Source organism: Loxodonta africana, chromosome 4 (assembly GCF_030014295.1).
Source record: "Loxodonta africana isolate mLoxAfr1 chromosome 4, mLoxAfr1.hap2, whole genome shotgun sequence".
Taxonomy (NCBI): Eukaryota; Metazoa; Chordata; class Mammalia; order Proboscidea; family Elephantidae; genus Loxodonta; species Loxodonta africana.
Window position 1 is genome coordinate 49310291 of NC_087345.1, and position 8186 is coordinate 49318476.

Genomic DNA, 8186 nt, shown 5'->3' on the forward strand with positions numbered 1-8186 from the left:
CTTGGTTTGCTTTTACTTCCATCTGAGAAGAAACTTGTTTGAGGCAGGTGGGCATGTCTACAACAGCATGAGTGTAAAATAGATGAGAGTTGAGACAATGATCTAGATATGTGCGGTTCAAACTTGAACATGCGTACAAATCACCTGAGAATCTTGTTAAAATATAGATTCTGATTTGCTGGGTCTGGGATGAGGCCTGAGAAGCTACATGCCTGAGTCTGAGGTAATGCTGATGTACACATACTGAGTAGCGAGGACATAGATAAGTGGATCCTATATATCTGGCCACGTTGGAGATTTTTAACCAAATGAGAGACCTCGGCCTTAATCCAGATCTAGATCAAGATCACCTGAATGGGCCCGACATGTGTGAAGTTAATAAGCTTTACCAGTGATTCGGAGTCTCAGCCAGTGTGGGGAACCAGTGATTTAGATCAATGGTTTTCTCCATCGAGAGAGCACATCGGTATAGGTGGGAGATACGCTGTTGGGAGATTTGAGGTAAGGATTTGTTTAGAGGTCAAGAAAGAAAAAGAAGGAGGGTTTTATTATGAGCAGGTGTACCTGCTGCCCGCAATCTTTCTTTCCTCCCAAACACAGAAGCTCTTATTAGTGAGGCAAAAGCTGTTTGACACATAGGCACAGACTCATCATTCGGAACCAAGCCCAAAGACGTTACTATGGCCTATAAGGTCCCACACGCTGTGGCTTCCCATTGCCTCTCTGACATCTTCTCCTACTACTCTCCCCCTCCCCAACTCTGCTCGAGTCCTACTGGATTCTTTGCTGTTTCTGAAAACCCCCAAGCAAATCACCCCAGGGCCTTTGCACTGATGTTCCCTCTGCTGCGAACATTTTTCCCCCAAGATATCCATTTCTAGATATCTTACCACCCTAAAGTCTTTGTTCAAATATTGTATTCTCAGTAGTCCTCCTTGATCACTCTATTAAAATTACAACTTGCCACCAGCTCTCCTGATCCCCCTGAGGTGCATCATTTTTCTATAGCCTTCTGGCACATTATTTAATTCATTATTTATTATGTTTGCTGATTTTTTGTTGTTGTTCTCATCCCTCTTTTTCACTATCACTAGAAGGTAGAGATGATACAGATTTTTGTCTCTGCTATTTCATAACTGCTTAGAAAAATTCCTGGCCCATAATACATGCTCTATCTTTCCGCACATACACATATATAATTTATGTTTATAACTTTATTGTTAGAACATGAATTATTTAAGGATATAAACGACAAAAAAAAAAAAAAAACCCACTGTCATTGAGTCAGTTGCAACTCATAGTGACCCTATAGGACAGAGTAGAACTTCCCCATATGGTTTCCAAGACTGTAATCTTTGCAGAAGCAGACTGCCACATCTTCCTCCTGCAGAGCGGCTGGTGGATCCTAACAGCTGTCCTTTCAGTTAGCAGCCAAGTGCTTCAACCACTGCACCATCAGGGCCCCTCTTTAAGGATAACGACAGTGTTTTTCAGAGGCGTGTACTAAGCAGATGTGACATGTCTTAGCACAAAATTTTGTTGACTGTTTTCAAAAAGGTGGTGGGGGGGAAGGATAAGATATTTTAACTTTCCTGCCTTTCTATAATACAATAAATAATTTCTCTGGATAGAAACCATTGTTTAGTATTGATGGCCAACTTAGTGTTCTCTTATTTAAGTGAGCACGGGCAAAAAATTAGACATTTATTCTCAGCATTTATACTACACTCTTTTCACCGAGTAAAGTTGAGAGTGTGACTTGTCCAGTTGATTTGGTTGCAAAATCACCCAGGTCTTCAGATTCCTCCCTCCCTTGCCATCCGATTTTCTTGGCTCCAAAAGATGCATACCCAGAGTTCTACTAATGAGGAGCTGATGCTGCAGAGAGTCTGGTTCAACTCAAGGCAAATTCACACAGCTGGCTAAAGTCATCGCGTGGGGGGATGCTGTTTTTATACCAAAATATATTTGTGGTCTATCAAGAGCTCACTATTTCATAGTTGTTTACTTTTGGTCCAGTGGGGGCTACATTTTCCATTCGACAGCATTTTAGCAACCCTGTTACTGCAGAGGCTGCCCACACTGACATGGCATGCACAGGGCACTGATGACCAGATTTGCTAAACAGACTTGAGGCGGATGTCTGTGTGTTCTTCTTTGACCCAGGTCACCAAGTTATGTTGATTTGTTTACATAGTTTGTGGCACATGGGACCATATCCAAAGATCCAAGACAGTTACGGATTTGTTGTTCCTCTTGGTATAGCTACAAATACAAGTAAGAGTAAGAAAGGAAAAACTCTGACTTTGGCTTCAGAATCTAATGGCATGATTTTCTAAAATTCCAATAATGATTAAAAGCAAAGTAATTAATTCAGAGATGACAGGGCAGGAGCTAAATGGAGATTATATTGGATCTATGGCTTAACTTCTTGCCTAGCAATTAGTAGTCTTTTCATTCCGTCATTCGTTTTTTAATTCACTCAAAAATTTTACTAAATTCTATGATGTACACTATATTGTACAGTGCATTTAGGGACGTAAGTTCCAACAATCCTAATTAGGTAAAATTTGTAAAAAAGTAGAAGAAAAAAGCATCATGGGTGTTGTAATGAATTTAAATCTAATGCAATATTTATTAAGGTGCCTATCTTTTGCTCAAAATGTAAGACCTGCACATTCACATAGCTCATTAGTAGAGGGTTTGACCAATCCATACTGCAAATCGTATGTGAGGTGTAGCACCACCTCGCAGTAAACTGTTCGGCTTTTGGTCCTGGTACCTGAGAGCTTGGACCACACCTGAGGCCAATGAGTGGTGACTGACTAGGCCAAAAAGGATCACCTGGTGGCCTGATGCTGATTAAGACTCAGGAGGCTTGATGTAACTTATCATGACCACATGGAGAAACCATTAGAAGTTTTGGAAGATGAAGCCTTAATGAAGCTTCCTGAAGAAGAGAATCCTGGAGGAAGAGCTTCCTGGGGAAGAACCATCCTCCTCTTCAGGGACCTTTCCAAAACTCACCCCTGAACCTCTACACGTTGCACTTGAGTTACTTCTGAGATGTATCTTTTACTCTAATAAACAACATAACTGTAAGTATAGTTTGTGAATTCTGTGCGAAGTTGCAGCAGATTACTGAACTAAACCCTTTGCCAAATGGATTTCGACTCATAGCGACCCTATACAGACAAAAAGAAAGTGCCCCGGGGTCAGAGACGATAGGGAAGTTGGAAGCAGAGATACATTTGACTTCTGCCTCCAAAGAATTAGCTTTGTGCTGATTCTTATTCACTAAATTATTCATTTACCGTGGATTTGACAAAGCTGTAAACAATTCAGGAAACCCTGGTAGCATAGTGGTTAAGAGCTATGGCTGCTAACCAAAAGGTCAGCGGTTCGAATCCACCAGGAGCTCCTTGGAAACCCTATTCTGTCCTATAGGGTCGCTATGAGTCAGAATCGACTTGATGGCAACAGGTTTGGTTTTGGTTTTTGGCAAACAGTTCTCAGTGGTTAAGAGCTCATCTGGCAACCAAAATGTTGGCAATTTGAATCCACTAGGCACTCCATGGAAACCCTATGGGGCAGTTCTACTCAGTCCTATAGGGTCGCTATGAGTCTGAATCGATTCAACAGCAACAGCTTTGGCTTTTTTTTTTTTTTTTTTTAATATACATAAACAGTTCAGATACAGCGAAATCCTAGAGCACTGGGAAGAGACAATGCTGCAGGATCACACTCCATAGTACTATTTCTTGGCAAAACCCAAACCAAACCAATCCCATTACTGTGAAGTTGATTCTGAGAGCAAATAAGAGGAGGATAGGAAACAATCAATTAAAACAATTTGGAATCTCCTCTTTGCCAGAGTAGGTTAAGATTTTGGTGGTTATTGTCATGGTAGTGGGGGATTTACAAAAGATAATAAAGTATCAACCCTGCCTTCAAAGAGTTTAAAATCCTTATAAAAAGTGTACTTATTAACCATATCCTATTTCTGTTGTTGAGTGCCACGGAGTTGATTCCGACTTCTGCGACCTCATACAATAGACTAGAACTGCCTCATAGAGTTTTGTTTAATCCTTACAGGAGCAGATCGTCAGGTCTTGTCTCCCTTGGAGCAGCTGGTGGGTCCAAATTGCACACCTTTCTGTTAGCAGCAGAGCACTTAACCATTGTGCCACCAGGATCCTTACCTCCTACTCCTAGGGACTCAATTTACTCCAATTAGCAGCCCCACACCAAAGGCAGGTACGGGAATTGCACCCCACCTTTGGCTTCCTGTTAGACTGGAGCCTTGGTGGTGCCAGGGTTAAGAACGTGGCTGCTAACCAAAAGGTCAGCAGTTTGAATTCCACCATCTGCTCCTTGGAAACCCTATGGGGTAGTTCTACTCTGTCCTGTAGGGTCGTTATGAGTTGGAATCACTCAACGGGCAGGAGGGGGTTGGTTTTTGGTTTTCCTGCTAGATATTCAGAAACTCTTTAGGCTGACATGTAATCTGATACATTGTGGGGATATGCACTCAGGGGCAACATTTCCTGGCATGCCTGCCTGCCCTGCAGTTGTGCAGTTTGCAGGTAAGATGGTGATTTAGGAGGGAAAGATTCCTCTGTGGTTAGCCTGGAGGAGGAAGATCACATGTGTCAAGTCCTGGTTAGCACAGCTTGATTAACAGTCCTTGGTTAGCACTTGGTTAGCAAATCAGAGTAAACATGTCCCTAAATGCAAAAAAAATAAGAATACCTCTTTATAAAAAAGAAAAAAGATCCGTTCACCTGACACTTTCCCACCAAGGAGATTCCGCCTCTCTCTCTTATTTTCTGGAACATAATTTAGGAATCTGTCTTTAGGATTCTGTCAGACACCCTCTTTATTCCTTCACAGGAATACTCTTCTTTTCCTTTCAAAGTGGTTCTTGATGGCCCTTTAAACAATTTTCTAAATAATTAGTTTCTAGAGGAGAGAAAGGTATCAATCTTAAAAACTTCCCCATTACTAAAGATGTGTTTGTATTAGCTTCGGGGCAATGATGACGTTAGTGAGTGATTCTTCCAGAGTAAACTTAATATAGTCTATAAAACAGTCATCTAACTCCTGGCAGAGAGTGAAATAAGAATTGGAATTCTGTGGTGTAAGTTTTTGTTTCTCACAATTATCATTTTGCACTGCCAGCAATTAGGTGGCTTAGATTAGGGTGCTGTTAAGAACACAGAGGAAGGAGAGCCAGGCCTTGAAGGATGGATAGAATTTACCAGCAAACCTGGGAGGAGGACAATGGAAAAGTAAGCAAAGGTCACAAAGGTCTAACCAAGTATACAATGTGTTTAAAAAACAAAACAAACCTGTTGCCAAGTCAAGTCGATTCCGACTCATAGCAACCCTATAGGACAGAGTAGAATTGCCCCACAGGATTTTCAAGGAGTGGCTGGAGGATTCAAACTGCTGACCTTTTGGTTAGCAGCTGAGCTCTTAACCACTGCACCACCAGAGCTCCACAATGTGTTTAGGGAAAGGTAAATGGTCCAAATCTTTGGAGGAAATGATCCTAGTAGACAAACACTCTTTAATATTCTGATGTTAAAATTCTTGATGAATACAGATAAATCACAGAGAGGAGTTTCCAAGTGCAATAGAAAGTAAAGGAATACAGAGAAAAAGATTGAGAAGCTACTGGAAACAAGTTAGTCCAATACCAATAGGACCGAAGTTCGTAGAAAATAAGTGTACTATTAGATTATTTTATAGTCAGGATATTTGCATTTTTATACAATGTATATGTAATGGCATGGTTTTTCAAATAATTTTATAGGATTCAAATCCCAGGCCAATTGAATAAGTACTGCTCCTACTCCCTCTCACCCCCAATCAACTCAGTACATGCTGAGTTTATGACTAGACTTAAAACACATTCCAGAAACCCAAATTTGTCTGGCTTCAATCATTTTCTTGGTGCCCTGGACTATCCGGAGGATATGAGACTGAGTCTGGCTGACCCAACAGAAACCGCCTGTGTTCTGGCCAAGTCTATAAGGGTAGAGTCATCTAGTGGTTGAGAGAATATGTTTGGAGCCTGTGGTAGGCAGAATAATGGCCCTTCAGAGATATTCACATCCTAATCCCCAGAAGCTGTGGATATGTTATGTTACATAGCAAAAGAGAATTAAGGTTGTAGATGGAATTAAGTTTGCAAATCAGCTGACCTTAAAATAAGGAGGCTATTCTGGGTTACCCAGATGGGTCCAATGTAATCACAAGGGTCCTTGAAAACATAGGAGGGAGGCAGAATAGAGTCAGGAGATGTGACTGTGGAAGAGGTCAGATGAGATGTGAAACGAAGACTTGAAACTAATACAGAACCAGAATGCCTTGGTTCAAATCTCAGCAAAGCTCCGTAGTAACTGGGCAACCTTGGACTAATTGCTAACTTTCTCTTTTCTCCATCTGTAAAATAAGGATGGTGATACATTATAGGGTTGTTGTGAGGGTAAAGCAAGTTAATAGAGTATACTTGTGTAAATCCCTTAGAACAGAGCCTGGCAGTTAGTAACTGCTACTGAAACCATTGATAGGATTATTCTCGAGTATTGTCTACCCATGTAACCTCTGGTTTTAAGTGGTTAAGTCAGGATCTGGATCTTTGCTGTTTCTTCCTGTCTTCCTTGAATGCTCTTCTCTAAAAACCCTCACTGTCTGTTGTTTCATTTGTTTCAGGAATCTGTTTAAATGCCACATTATCACTGAAGAATGTTTGACTACTCACCACCATATGCTCTAGCCCCCTCATGGCATGTATTTCCCCCATAACACTTAGTACCCTATGCCATACCAAAGATTTCTCTCTTTGTATCTGTCTTTTGCCATAAAATGAGGACAAAAACTTGTTTTGGTCACTGTTGTACCCCTAATGTCTACAACAGTGTCTAGAACAGGGTGGGAGTTTAATTAGTGTTTGATAAACTGATGAACAAATCTATTTGGGCTCATGCTGGAGCTTTTAGATTGATTGTCTGCCATTTCCTTGTCAACTTCAATTTCTTCAGCAACAAATCAAGTCACCATGCAAGGACTTGCTAAACACAAAATGTCCTCTAACACTACTTCCTTTGTTATCGCTGCTTGTATGTGTTCTTGGCTTCTTCGTTTTTTCATTTGGAGCATTGCATTGATTCTGTTTGACTTGAATTGCCTCACACTGCATTCTAGAACTATGATTTACAGGGTACTTTCTTTCTTTTTTTTTTTTGGCCACCTGGTCTCCTAACATGACTTTGCCTTCCCACTATCCTTTTGTTTTGGTCACCATATCTATAAGGCTCAAGTGTCACAAGTTAACCCATCTGGTTTTGGCAGCACTGCCCTTACACACATTGGAATATCCATTCTGGTTTCCCAAACTTCCATAATCTGTCCTAACTGCATTTTAATACAACTCAGTAGGGACTTTTTACCTCACTTTGATAGGTAGGAAAAAAAATTGTTTCCACTCAGTAGGGGGAAAAAAAAAAAAAAAGCTTCCGTATAGTATTCTGCTTGGGGATGGTTTCTTACCAGATAAATTGCTATTTGTTTTCTATTGTCTCTTTCAGAGTCTCCTTTTTCAAGGTAGGAGAGAATGAATGGGTTCAAAATGTTGCATTTGAACTCATGTTCTGACAGCTCTTAGATCAGGCCCTTGGGGCTTATTTCTATTGCTATAGTTGCTGAGCCCTTTTCCCCACCCCCTGCCTCCATTTCCCTTCACTAGCTTGATGATCCTTTGGTTCTCAGCTCAAACATCATTTCTTCAGTAATGGCTCCCCTGAGTCCCCGAACTTTGCAAGGTATCTATCATGATACATCATACATTTTCTTTGCGGCCTATGCCTGTTTGCATATGTGTGCATTTATTTGTTTGGTATCTCTTCCTCAGCTCTATGAGGGCAGGGAGCCAGTCTGCTTTACTCACCATTGTATCCAAATACACATGGCAAGCATTGAAGAAATATTAGTTTTCTTTCTTTTCCCTTTCTATTACACAACTTAACACTATTTATAAATGTATGTTATTTGCCTGGCTCCTCTTTTAATCTCTTAAATTCAAAGAGGAAAGAGACTAGGTCTATTTTCTCATTTTTAGCCCAGTGCTATGTATATAACAGGCATACAAAACTATTTATTAAATGAATAGATAAATGAAA